We start from the raw sequence: 15169 nt of genomic DNA, 5'->3' as shown, positions 1-15169 counted from the left end.
GATGAATGATCTGGAATTTGTTTATCAAAAATAAACAAGTGCCATTCGTGGTAATGTTCTGACTGAGTCAAGGGTATGAGATAAAAAGCCTGAAATAGTTCTCCACTGTGCTCCAATGTACCGTATAAGGGAAGAAAAGTACAAATAGATTTGGATAAGTATGACTGTAGGATGCTTTTTTAGTGATGCATTTAATTATGTAAATCAAAAAGTTTTGACCTAAAGGGAATCTGTCAGCAGGATTTCTCACACCACAGTATTTATTTGCAGTTTTAGCTCTTTCAGAGACAAGTCTAGCAATACCTTTACTTGACCTGTGCATTTCTCCATTCCTGTCATAGTTTGCTCAGCTTGTGGGATTAGGTAGTTCAGAGTTTAATCTGGACTGCCTCACTATGGGATTCTGGGAGGCTTCTTATAGCCTCATTGTGGGGTCATTCCTCGTCGCTTATACTTTGACCCTTGGCCGAGTGTGTGTGACCCTGGTGTGTCTGTGCTTTATGCCTGTGCTACTTTATGCTTGCTTGGTTTTGATATGGTTCTGTTCCCATTACGAGTTCTGCTTGTCCCTCCTGTACTACGCTGCCCTCTCCGTGTATGACTCATTGCCTACGTCCTGACTAGTCTCTGCTCGACTCTCCAGTACCACGCCGCCCTCTCCGTGTATGACCCCGTTTGTCCAACCTGAGTTCCCCTCTCCTCTACTCCAGGGTCCTTGTAGAATCCTGCATTCATCTTCAGCAGCAGGACGCTAATCCCCGCCCCATGTGGTCACATGATCGTAGGTCCTTGTGCTTCCTACTACCTTCAGGGTCCCAGGTCTCGTCCGCCTGAGCTTTCCCTGCAGCATCTGACCCGGGCCCTCCCACAGTGTGGGTGAGTCACCCTGCTTGGCCGTGGCAGTTCGCCAGCGCTGACAGGATCCTGATAATTCCTGAGAAACAATCTATTAAAGTGATATGCAAATGAGACTGTAGAACTGAAGCCTCTGTCACTTAAGCTCTATTGCCTGCCCAGCACTGCCTTTTTCTGATTGGATAATGGCTCAATAGCCTGAAATCACACAGGATAGAGGCTTTTAGTCAAGAAAGAGAATAGACACTGGGTTGAGAATAGAGCTGGAGTGACCTAGACTTCCAATCTACGATAGCTTTTCAGCCTTATTTGCATATCTAAGTAAACACTGATTTCTCAGTAATGGAAGAACAAACTATCCATGTACAGGTAATGCAAGTAGGCAAATTTTAGATATGCAGTTAGGTGACGCAATCTGTCACAATTCAGCAGTTTGCAGTCACATAGAGTGATAGATTGAGAGATTTTTGTTCTAAGTTTGGACAAGGTCTATAAGGTTTGATTTATGCTGTGAATAATTTGGACGTCTGCTCTGAAATCTGAATTATTTTAAGGGGTCTGGTCCTGGATGTAATTAGGGGTCTAAACTTTTTTAGCCAGTTGGTTAGTACTCTATATTTATTTTTGATTATTAGGTATGAATGGATCATGTGGGTTGGTGTCTGTAATTAATTTTTTTCTGTGTGGTGTCTGAATTAACTTTGAAGTCTGTAGTCTAAATTAATTGTGGATCCTGAAATGTTACATATGAATTAGTTATGGTGCTTTTTTTTCTTTAAACATAATAATAGGTTGAGGTTCCTTATAAGCTTAAAATCTAATATTTTACATTGGTAGACTGGAAGTTTTGGCTCTTTATTTGTAGATCATTATGACATGCTGGGACTTACATTCTAAGAACAGTTGAAAAACTTCAACTCGAAGCTTACTAACACTGTATGTGCAAAATTATTGGGACACCAATATATTATTCCCAGAGGAGATTTTAGGACATCCCCTAGTAAATCCAAAGGTATTGCAATTCAGTTGCCCCCCTAACAGCTTATAGTCTTCTGGGAAGGTTTCTTATTAATCTTTGGACTGTGTGGAAATATTTGCACATTCATCCAGAAGAACATCTATGAGTTCAAACTTGCAGGTTGGATAAGAGGACCTGGCTCCCATTAGCTGTTTTAGTTTTCTTCAAATATGTTCAATTGGTTTGAGGTCAGGACTATGTCATGTTCTTCCACACTACACTCCTCAACCATGCCTTTATGGACCTTGCTTTGTGCACTGGGGAAAAAACATGTAAGAATAGAAAAACGTTTCCCCAAACTGTCCCCCCAAAGTTAGATTCATACAATTGTCCATAATGTCTTGGTGTGCTTAAATATTAAGAATTCTCTTCATTGGAACAAAGATACCTATGCCAATCGTTGAAAAGTTGAGTGTAAAAATCAACTAGCAGGAAATTCAATTGAATGCTCAGGAAAAGAATATATGCATATCTAACTGTAAAGATGTGACACACAGGGCAACATGTAGCATAAGTTGTTCTATTTTTTATGCTAATAAAAGCATGTAGAACTTCTAAGAAGATTTGATCGTATCTTAAAATGGGCAATCAACTAAATTGAGCTTAAAACAAAACAGAAGAATTTGATGTGAGCTTTATGTTCAACAAAAAATGATTAAATATCCTACTTCTTCACAAAAGCAGAATAAACATATTTCCACGCAAACTTCATTAAAATGAAATCTTCAGGCTAACACTTGACAGCTTTCTGACTGATCATTATGGTGTTTAGCGGAGGTTTAGCAGAGCACAGCTTGACATTATTCTCACACTATACTGGTTGACTGTGATAAATTTGAAATATTCAGTATCACATGGACTCATTTGCTAACATTAGCTCTGCCTCATATTTAAAACGTAGTGCAGGCAATCATAATGCTCTTTATAAGATTAAAGCATATTACGTATGGTACTGTATGTTTTACCAAATTATACCCTTTACTAATAATGAGACTCTTTGCCTCTGACCTTTTCATTAAGAGCTAAAGGCACAATACATTGAAAATATTTGAGATTGACAGGTAAGTATATATAATATCAAAAGGCTGTATAGTATAGTATACAGGGTGGGCCATTTATATGGAAACACCTAAATAAAATGGGAATGGTTGGTGATATCAACTTCCTGTTTGTGGCGCATCAGTACATGGGAGGGGGGAAACTTTTCAAAATGGGTGGTGACCATTGTGGTGATTTTGAAGTTGGCCATTTTGGATCAAACTTTATGTTTTCCAATGGGAAGAGGGTCATGTGACACATCAAACTTATTGAGAATTTCAGAAGAAAAACAATGTTATGCTTGGTTTTAACGTAACTTTATTCTTTCATGAGTTATTTACAAGTTTATGACCAATTATAAAATGTGTTCAAAGTGCGGCCCATTGTGTTGGATTGTCAATGCAACCCTCTTCTCCCACTCTTGACACACTGATAGCAACACCGCAGAAGAAATACTAGTCTAAGGGGATCATATTCCTTGTAGGAATGCTCGGACCTGACACCCATAATGTGGTGGTGCGTCATCTTGCTGGAAATACTCAGGGAACGTGCCATCTTCAGTGCATAAAGAGGGCAACACATCATCATGTAGCAATTTCAGATATCCAGTGGCATTGAGGTTTCCATTGATGAAGAATGGCCCCACTATCTTTGTACCCAATGCACCACACCATACCATCAATTATGGGTGTCAGGTCCAAGCATTCCTACATGAACAGTTTCCTGGAAAGTGAATTTGTCAGTTGAATGGCCACCAAGGTGTCCAGATGTGACCACCTTAGACTTTTATCTTTGGGGGTCATCTGAAGGCAATTGTCTATGATATGAAGATACGAGATTTGCAGCATCTGAAACAATGAACACCAAAAGCCTGTGCTAGCGTTTCTGTTAGTTTCTTCCCTCCAATATACTAATGTGCCACAAACAGGAAGTTGATATCACCAACAGTTCCCATTGTATTTAGCTGTATCCATATAAATGGCCCACCCTGTAGTACAGTATAGCACAAATAGCAGAGTATAATTTAAAGCATTATAACTAGAGATGATTAAATCTTTAGAAATTTAAATTTGTCAACTTTTTCCTCAAAATATTACATAGAAGGAAATCAAAATTGCCACAAATTGTAGGTACTCTGAATTACCCTGAAAAAAGTGTAGCATCTACAACTCCTTTCAAGCTCTTTAATGCAAACACATTCTTAGTAGTGTAAAAAATTAACTCCAAATATAAAGTTGTAGTTAAACAAGTGGTAACCATTCTTCTCTGCTGTTTTGTCACTATGTACATAGTATATGATAACTTTTTGTCTTTTCCCAGTTTTTATTAATAAGCTGTGAGCTGTAACATCCTCTAAATAAATAGATTGCCCCTGAAAATGGCTGCTGCATTCCCTGCCTTGACTTTTATACAGGCTATGAAAGGCTGATAGGATGCACACTGTTATATGCTATATTATGTGATGTGATTACTCCAAGGTTACACCTGAGGGCATGTCAGTTTTCTCTGACTGATGCAATCTTCTGTATGGTATAAAATAGCAGCAGGCATATTTGTTGATGAGTGCTAATTGAATCCAAAATTGTTAGAATTTGACTGGTCTGGGAATAAATTCCGCTCAGTCTAAGGTCAAATGACTGTTTCTCTCCATCCAAGAAAAAACAGTCCGATTATGTTCATCAGATTCTGATCAGAGTGGGATTCGATTTTCTTGGAGGTAATGAGAAAAAAAAGCTTTTCCTCCTTATCTATTATGTCATTCATGTGCAGTCAGATTTTTTTCACAAACCCATAGACTTTAATGGGCGAGTGCCATCCAATTTTCTGAGTCAAATCGTGAATGCTATAATCTTTTTTTCTTGGATCACTCGGTTCGAGGAAAAAATCAGACATATGCACAGCCCCACAGATTAACATGAGTATGACTGATATCCATCAAGACCAAGGATAGAACTTGTTCAATTTAAATAGTCATGTGCATATGCCCTAACCAACATGCCCATATAAACAACTTAGGGGATTGATTCTGCTGACAATTTTCCCATAAAGGGTTGTTCACGTCATCTTCTGCATGACTGCACAGCTCTACAGCCTTCTGCCTTTCTGCTTTTGGGGTACTCCTGCTTGATTAAAAGATTAAATAAACAGCATTGTAGCATATTGGAATCACAGTATGTATAGACAATTATTTAGGTCTGTGCCCCGACTGCTGTAGAAGAACAATTCGCAAACCTCAAATGTTTCAGACCTGCATTAAACAATAGTATGAGGATATTGAAAATCACGATAAAACCAGACAGGCCTAAATGCATCTGCACTAATACAGGGTGCAGCGGACCCAAGTAAAATGGCAGCTGCACAGGTGCAATAATACCTAATGAATCAGCCAGTCTACAATCAGGGATTGGCCGTGTGGCACACCAGTGCAGAAAAAATAATCCACATGTGGCAGTGTTCACACAGGGAATGCAGGGCTTCTAGATGCATTTAGGCCTGTCTGTTTTTTTCCTGATTTTTTGGAGGATTTTTTCCTCTTTTTGAGGTTCTCGTGTTAGAGTAGGACTTGCAAGTGTAAGGAACTTTGACGTAGTTTGCCAGCTTCCGTATTAAGGCCTTATATCAACCAATACCTTACATATATTGATATGTTTTTGTGCACTTTTTATATTTCTTTCAGGGTGCAGTTGGGCCCTAATGGTTCTGCAAACTGTGGCCTCTGTTCACACGGGATGCATTCTAGTTGGCACTGGGCAGCCCCCCTATATGGTGACACTAAGAGGTTGTGAACCAGAAGCCCTGCATTCCCTGTGTGAACACTGCTACATGCGGATTATTTCTTCTGCACTGGTGTGCCACACGGCCAATCCCTGTTTGTAGGCTGGCTGATTCATTTGGTATTATTGCACCTGTGCAGCTGCCATTTTACTTGGGTCTGCTGTACCCTGTATTAATGCAGATGCATTTAGGCCTGTCTGTTTCTTTCCTGATTTTTTGGAGGATTTTTTCCTCTTTTTGAGGTTCTGATATTGAAAATCACCTAATATTGATCAGGAATGACCCATATTATTTTGAAAATGTTCTTTAGCAGTGATAATGAATATAATAACTAATATAACTAATATCGACATACCCCTACAATAGATTATATATATATATATATATATATATATATTGGTAGTTCTGTGATCTGTATAAAGTCACAAATGTACTTAACTTTCTGCCATAAGGGACTGCTTATAATTCTAAACTACAGAGTAAAAGTTATTTTTTTTATTACCATTTTTTCTTGTTGATTTGTTTAAAATTTATTTTTTAATTACATTATCCATAATTATATATGTTAAAACTGAAAAAAATGTTTTCTAATCAACTTCCAAAAATTCATGTACCATATATAATCGAGTATAAGCCAACCCGAGGTAAAGCTGAGGCACGTAATTTTGCCATGAAAAACTGGGTAGGCTTACTGACTCGAGTATAAGCCGGATATGCATTGTCCCCTCATCCCTATACTGGTATGCATGACTCCTCCGTCGTTGTCCTGATGAGCATGGCTCCCCTGTTCTTGTCCTGGTATGTACGGGCTCCCCGTTCCTGTCATTGTCATTGTATGCATGGCTCATCCGTCCATGTCATTGTATGCATGGCTCCCCTGTCGCTGTCCTGGTGTACATGGCTCACCCATCGCTGTCCTGGTATGCATGGCTCCTTATCCCCTATGCTTGCATGCATGATTCCTGTTAAAAAAATATCCTGCAAAAAATAAAGGTAACCAGCTCACCTGCTTTCTTGGCTAGTAGTGGTGCGTGGAAGCTCGGATATTTCGTGAAGCCACACGTGGAGTAAATCAATAATGAAAAAGTCACGCGTGGAGTAAATCAATAATGAAAAAGCTTGAAAAAGAACATATTGTTCAATACGCATTGCTGTGTCTTTCCGCTATGATGGGGCATGTCCGTTTATCCTTGTTCGTATGCCTTGAATAAATTTTTGTACATTTGGAAGCTGGAAACTTTTTCATTATTGAAAAAAATATCCTATTTACCAGCCCTTGCTGGCACTGCATCTCGTTCCGGCGCCAACAGCTCTTCCGGCTGATTGATCACGTGGCCCCGCTCTTTAAGGTAAGGAATATGCACTCTACGCCTATGGGAGTGGAGACGCATGCACGATTACTACCTTAATGAGTGGGGCCACGTGATCGCTCAGCCAGAAAAACTGCTGGCGCCGGAAAGAACGAGATGCAGTGCCAACAAGGGCACGCAGGTAGGTATGTAGGATGTGTGCTGGAAGCCGGCGGCTGTGGCTGGCACTGTGCGCGATTACAGCAGCAGCACAGGCTTTAGCCGCACAGCTGCCAGCTCCTGCCTCTGTGACCCGCTGCTCCACCATTCCCCCTCCTCTGCTGTCTTTCTGGGACAATTGATTCGTGTATAAGCTAAGGGAGGCACTTTCAGAACAAAAAAAGTGCTGAAAAACTCCGCTTATTCACGAGTATATACGGTAATACATTCCATAAATCTAATCAGTTGAATATGGATAAAAATATACTAAATGACACTTCTCATGATCTGCGTTAGGTGTTAAAGTGTTATGACAGATGTTGTCATATTTATTAATAGAATAGTTTGAGGGCAACGATATGGACCAGAGATGTTCAGTAAGAAATTGCCAAAATAAGATACTTTTTAATTCTCATACAAAATTTATGAAAGCAGTTTTTTTTTCCAAAGGAAAAGGGTACGTCTTTTGGTATGATGATATGTTAAGAAATGCATTCCCTACTTCTGATAAGAAAAGCTAATAAAACGCATTCATTCTTAAGAGACTTGGGAAGATCCAGCTAACATACCATAAATGACTAGAAGTTATAGGTAAAAGGCAATATACAAATGAATAATACTGCAATTTACTTGGATCATTTTATTGCATGATAAATATTTATGCATATTTTATATTGCTGTTGTTGAAAAAAATTTTTTATGGAAAAATAAAATAATTATAAAGTGACTCTGAAAAAGTGAAATTATGAATGCCCCACCTTTTGAGATGGTGTAGTTTGTATTTCAGTTATCTTAAAATTTTACCAGAAATAAGCGTAAAGTAAGAAACCATTGAAAAGAAGATTTTAACAAGATGAGAATAAGAAGATGATCTATGAAGTGCTAACTTGTATATGCAGCTATACAAGAGAGCACTTAGTGGATCATCTTATTCTGATATTGTTAAAAAATCTATTCTACAGCTTCTGTCTTTGTCAATTTGCGGTAGAGCTACATGATAACCAAAATGTCTGATATATGGGGCATTCAGAGTTTCCGAGCTTTCTTTATAACTATTTTTCATTTTAAAAGGAAATGGTTTTTGTTGGTCAAATTGTTGTTTTTAATAATAGTATTCAGTTTACTATGTAATGTACTAAAGTTGGGAACAAAATTCCACGCGGATTTTGTTATATGGCTTTCAAAGTGACCTATTACAGCGATTCTACTGTTTGGCTCAATTATGGCAATGACTAGCATATACTGTATATATATATATATATATATATATATATATATATATATATATATACAGTCATATGTAAAAGTTTGGGCACCCCTATTAATGTTAACCTTTTTTCTTTATAACAATTTTGGTTTTTGCAACAGGTATTTCAGTTTCATATATCAAATAACTGATGGACTCAGTTATATTTCTGGATTCAAATGAGGTTTATTGTACTAACAGAAAATGTGCAATCTGCATTTAAACAAAATTTCACCGGTGCAAAAGTATGGGCACCCTTATCATTTTCTTGATTTAAACACTCCTAACTACTTTTTACTGACTTCCTGAAGCACTAAATTGGTTTTGTAACCTCATTGAGCTTTGATCTTCATAGCCAGGTGTATCAAATCATGAGAAAAGGTATTTAAGGTGGCCACTTGCAAGTAGTTCTCCGATTTGATTCTCCTATGAAGAGTGGCATCATGGGCTCCTCAAAACAACTCTCAAATGATCTGAAAACAAAGATTATTCAACATAGCTTTTCAGGGGAAGGATACAAAAAGTTGTCTCAGAGATTTAACCTGTCAGTTTCCACTGTGAGGAACATAGTAAGGAAATGGAAGAACACAGGTACAGTTCTTGTTAAGCCCAGAAGTGGCAGGCCAAGAAAAATATCAGAAAGGCAGAGAAGGAGAATGGTGAGAACAGTCAAGGACAATCCACAGACCACCTCTAAAGACCTGCAGCATCATCTTGCTGCAGATGGTGTCACTGTGCATCGGTCAACAATACAGCGCACTTTGCACAAGGAGAAGCTGTATGGGAGAGTGATGCGAAAGAAGCCGTTTCTGCAAGCACGCCACAAACAGAGTCGCCTGAGGTATGCAAAAGCACATTTGGACAAGCCAGTTACATTTTGGAAGAAGGTCCTGTGGACTGATGAAACAAAGATTGAGTTGTTTGGTCATACAAAAAGGCGTTATGCATGCGCTGTATTGTTGACCGATGCACAGTGACACCATCTGCAGCAAAATGATGCTGCAGGTCTTTGGAGGTGGTCTGTGGATTGTCCTTGACTGTTCTCATCATTCTTCTTCTCTGCCTTTCTGATATTTTTCTTGGCCTGCCACTTCTGGGCTTAACAAGAACTGTACCTGTGTTCTTCCATTTCCTTACTATGTTCCTCACAGTGGAAACTGACAGGTTAAATCTCTGAGACAACTTTTTGTATCCTTCCCCTGAAAAGCTATGTTGAATAATCTTTGTTTTCAGATCATTTGAGAGTTGTTTTGAGGAGCCCATGATGCCACTCTTCATAGGAGAATCAAATAGGAGAACTACTTGCAAGTGGCCACTTTAAATACCTTTTCTCATGATTTGATACACCTGACTATGAAGTTCAAAGCTCAATAAGGTTACAAAACCAATTTAGTGCTTCAGGAAGTCAGTAAAAAGTAGTTAGGAGTGTTCAAATCAAGAAAATGATAAGGGTGCCCATACTTTTGCACCGGTGAAATTTTGTTTAAATGCAGATTGCACATTTTCTGTTAGTACAATAAACCTCATTTGAATCCAGAAATATAACTGAGTCCATCAGTTATTAGATATATAAAACTGAAATAGCTGTTGCAAAAACCAAAATTGTTATAAAGAAAAAAGGTTAACATTAATAGGGGTGCCCAAACTTTTACATATGACTGTATATATATATATATATATATATAAAAATTTAATATATATATTGATGTATATATATATATATATATATATATATATATACCGTATATATATATCTTGTAAGTGTTTTTTAAATGATCAGAATGTTGTAAATAAAATGTAGTTTGAGCTGCTATTTCTGACATCTATAATTTTACTTTTACATCAATTGAGCTGAGGGAATATTATTTGTGTGATGAGCTATAGTTTTAAAGGTATCATTTTGGGGTACATACTATTTTTTTATTCCAATTTTGGGGGGAAGCAAGAAGACTTAAAAATGATGATTCAAGTATCTTATTTTTCTTTCTTTATTATGTTTACTGTAAGGTTTTATTTTATCTTTTCATATATCATAACTCTTCAGCAAAATATCAAATATGTTTATTTTTAAATTCCTTAATTTTTGGATTGGAAAAAGGTGATGATTGCAATGTGTGTGATTATTTTTTTATATATTTAATATGTTTTTATTAACTTTTACTTGTGACGACATTAGTGTTAGGGTTGGCGGAATGCACTAAATAAAATATTATAGTGAAGTGCGTTCGCAACCTGGGGTCAACCGTGCAGAGGTGTAAAACTGCAGCTAATGAGAACAATGGCGGCGCTGCACTGCAAGCGTTCACAAAAAGCACACTGGGTTAACTGCACACAGTTTGAACAAAACGCTAACGTACAGCGCTCTATTGCTCCTCAGAGCGGTCTAATGATACAAAGTACCTAAGGCTAAGCACACTGCGTTAAATGTCACACAGTGTGCACTGAACATAAAGAACCTGTCCTGAAACTCCACAGAGCAATAAGAAGGAATGTGTCAAAGCACGTGGAAAAACTATGCTCTATGTACAGCATGTGCTAACAGGTACATGCCACAGCGTGTGGCCTGGCTGTGCTGTAAGAACTAAGAGATGCGTGCACCAGCACGTGGCCTGACTGTGCCCTAAGTACTAACTGATGTGTGCCACAATGCGTGGCCAGACTGTGCCCTGTGTAAAGGATAACCTGCCTCACCAGAAACAACTAACACATCCACTCACAGCACACACTCACAGACACAGGCCACTAAGGCAGAGCCAAAGCCCCAAGTACACACGATGCAATACGAAATGATACTAGCTCACGGCCATGCACATCTGAGAACTTTTTTATACATTCCGGGACCTTGCTAGTGGACCAGTCTGGATTTGCCACAGGACCTGAGCATCTGTCGTCCGAGCGCCAATGAGAAGGCACCTCACGGACATCCTCAATAAGGTGAAATCCGGACATTGGCTCCAGAGTGCACCGCTGCATGTGTATCCCAGTAGTCACTATAGGCTTGGCTGGAGAGCTGGCAGTAACTATACATGCAGCAGAAGCCTGGGCAAGGTGCTGGGACTGGAGTCTATGCTAAGCAGTCATCCCAAGGGCAGAGCCTGAATGAGAGACCACAGCACCAGATGAGGCTTGTGATCTATCCGGAGCAGCGGGAGAATCCCGGCACCTAACAATTAGTCTTTCAGAATGTGTCAAGCTAACCAATGGAACTCAATCATCATTCAGGTGGGTGCCTACATAGATCACAACTATTTAAATGCCACTGAAAAGCTGCATTTAAGTAGTTATATAGCAGGGATCCGAGTAAAAGTAGTTGTTCAGTCTAAATTGAAAATTCTTTAGTCACTCTGTGTTACTGCAGATTTATGAAACCCCCCCAGAGCATGCACTGCGCACTATGAGAATTTGCTGGTTTTCTCCAGGACACTCATATTGAGTGAGGCTGTGACCAACTGGACATCAGCGTCAAAAGACGGGCTGTGGTTTCTGTCTGTACAAGTTTATGGAGCGAGGCCGCGACCACTGCACTGGCTCTGCCTGGTAGTTTGCATAATGTATATGTACACATCAGGCCCGGCTAAGATATCAGGGAATTTCTGGGCCTTGCATGTGCTGAGAGAATTCATAAGTCTGCAGTCACACAAAATGACTACAAAATTATTAATTTAGATAGGACAGTCACTTTAATTACCATCTCTGATGTCAGAGGCCATATATCTGAGCATGAACCTGTCATGTTTAGAGCGGTCTCACTTTCTGAGTCAGCTCCATGCAACCAGATCCAATGTAGGAAGTATATGTTTGATCTTCATGTGATAGGCTTTAATAAAAGCTTCCACATAAAAGTTGTATCGTAGATTCATTGACATGTAGGAATAAATAAAGTTATAAAAATTTTCAAATAGTAATAAAGCAATTAAAAAAAAATTCAAAGTCTACCAAATGAGAAACATCAAGAAATGCTTAAAGTAATTGTCATATGCTCGGAGTTCATGGCAATTTCTGGTACTATATTTGATTCAAAGCACATCTGCTCACTGAAGTAGAATTGTTATCTCTACTTTTCTGGTAATTGATTGACTTTCTAATTTAATTACTCAGATCTATATTAAAACCACTACATGGATATAAATCAAAACATTCCTTGAACCCTATGACATGACATATTTATTAGCATATATCTTACTTCTACATCAACCATAAGGCCAAGAGAAATGACCCCACCCTTGCTGATTGGCCATTGATTTGGTATTTAATGCACACAGATAACTTTCTAAAGTTTCTGTTGATAAAAAAAAGATGATAAAAAAAGTTTAAAGGGTAAATTAAAAACATTTGAATGGAAAATAAAAGTTTTCTATTCGGCATACATTGAAGGACTATATCCCTGAGCTTTATTGGAGAGGTCAGCAAAAATAATTATGCGTTCTTTACCCTTCTCTAATAGAGTTATAAACATATACACATACACTAGGTGAGTAGGAGAGGAAACACTAAGACCTTTTGTTTTGTAAAAAAGCATAGAGCGTACTCAGTTTAGCTGGGATGCAATTGTATTCAACTTATTTTACACTTCTTACATATCGAACTTTGGCTACGTGGCAAAGTTAGTTTTAATTAATCAACAAAAAAAGAAGTGCAAAAAAAATTAAAAAAAATCAACAACCATGATAGCTAAAGAAGTTTTCACACCAATAATATACAGTACCTACTCAAAACTGGTGAATAGACCAAATAAAAAAATGTATAAAAAATGTATAATTTTATTAAGTCATAATTAGTGTTGAGCATTCCGATACCGCAAGTATCGGGTATCGGCCGATACTTGCTGTATCGGAATTCCGATACCGACTTCCGATATTTTTTCAATATCGGAATTCGGCATCGGAATCGGAAGTTCAGTTGATTGACGGCCTGACGTCATCATGATGCGCGGTGTGTGCGCATCATGATGCGCCGTCATTTCGGGCCTTCCGGGGGTCTCTGCCGGCCTGCCGGGGGGCTGTGCCGGCCTGCCGGGGGGCTGTGTGGACTGCCCGGGGTCTGTACCGGCCTGCCGGGGGGCTGTGCCGGCCTGCCGGTGGTCTGTGCACCCTGTGGGGGTCTGTACCGGCCTGCCGGGGGGCTGTGCCGGCCTGCCGGGGGGCTGTGCTGATGTCCGGGGGTCTGTGCAAGCATCGTCCGATGGGACTACAAGTCCCATCGGGCGATGCCTGCTACCATGACAGTGATTGACACATTAGCCAATGATGGGACAGTAGTAGTCCCATCATCCGGCTAATGTGTTAAATGTTAAAAAAAAAAAAAAAAAAAAAAAATACTACATACATACTACATGCATGCTACATACATACTACATGCATGCTACATATATACTACATACATACTGCATGCTACATACATACTACATACATACTACATGCATGCTACATACATACTGCATGCTACATACATACTACATACATACTACATGCATGCTACATACATACTACATATATACTACATACATACTACATACATGCTACATACATACTGCATGCTACATACATACTACATGCATGCTACATACATACTACATATATACTACATGCATGCTACATACATACTACATGCTACATACATTCTACATATATACTACATACATACTACATACATGCTACATACATACTACATACATACTACATGCATGCTACATACATACTACATGCATGCTACATACATACTACATATATACTACATGCATGCTACATACATACTACATGCTACATACATACTACATATATACTACATACATACTACATACATGCTACATACATACTACATACATACTACATGCATGCTACATACATACTACATGCATGCTACATACATACTACATGCATGCTACATACATACTACATGCATGCTACATACATACTACATGCATGCTACATACTACATGCATGCTACATGCATGCTACATACATACTACATGCTACATACATACCACATATATACTACATACATACAATACATTCATACAATACATACATAGACATACAGTACATATAACATAGAGTAACATACTTACCAATACTTGTCACATTGTTCCCCGAAGCCATTGTCTTTTCCGGGATAAATATTAACATAACAAACCACAAAAATACTCACCCACGATCCGAAGCAGTCCACGAGTGTGTCCCACGACGATCTTGGGTAGAGAACTGCAGCATCAGATGATGCTGCCGTTCTCTACGGGCTGCAGGAATCCAATGACGGAAGGTAGGTATCCTTCCGCACTGTATTCCTCCGCCACTTAAAAAAAAAAGTCCCTAGTCTCACTTTATGCCATTGCTGTGTGGGAAATTCCCACACAGCAATGGCATAAAGTGAGACTAGGGACTTTTTTTTTTAAGTGGCGGAGGAATACAGTGCGGAAGGATACCTACCTTCCGTCATTGGATTCCTGCAGCCCGTAGAGAACGGCAGCATCATCTGATGCTGCAGTTCTCTACCCAAGATCGTCGTGGGACACACTCGTGGACTGCTTCGGATCGTGGGTGAGTATTTTTGTGGTTTGTTATGTTAATATTTATCCCGGAAAAGACAATGGCTTCGGGGAACAATGTGACAAGTATTGGTAAGTATGTTACTCTATGTTATATGTACTGTATGTCTATGTATGTATTGTATGAATGTATTGTATGTATGTAGTATATATGTGGTATGTATGTAGCATGTAGTATGTATGTA

At 38.8% G+C, this 15169-nt stretch overlaps 1 protein-coding gene across 1 annotated transcript in view; it reads right to left on the bottom strand.

Moving 5' to 3' along the window:
* The window catches only part of PCDH7 (protocadherin 7), a 1192777-nt gene that overhangs the window by 178129 nt on the left and 999479 nt on the right, over positions 1–15169 (bottom strand). The gene's annotated exons all lie outside the window — the stretch shown is intronic.

This window comes from Dendrobates tinctorius, unplaced genomic scaffold, assembly GCF_039654945.1.
Source record: "Dendrobates tinctorius isolate UK_male_01 unplaced genomic scaffold, ASM3965494v1 ptg000039l, whole genome shotgun sequence".
Taxonomy (NCBI): Eukaryota; Metazoa; Chordata; class Amphibia; order Anura; family Dendrobatidae; genus Dendrobates; species Dendrobates tinctorius.
The sequence above is the reverse complement of the archived record's forward strand: the minus strand, read 5'-3'. Positions and strand labels throughout refer to the sequence as shown.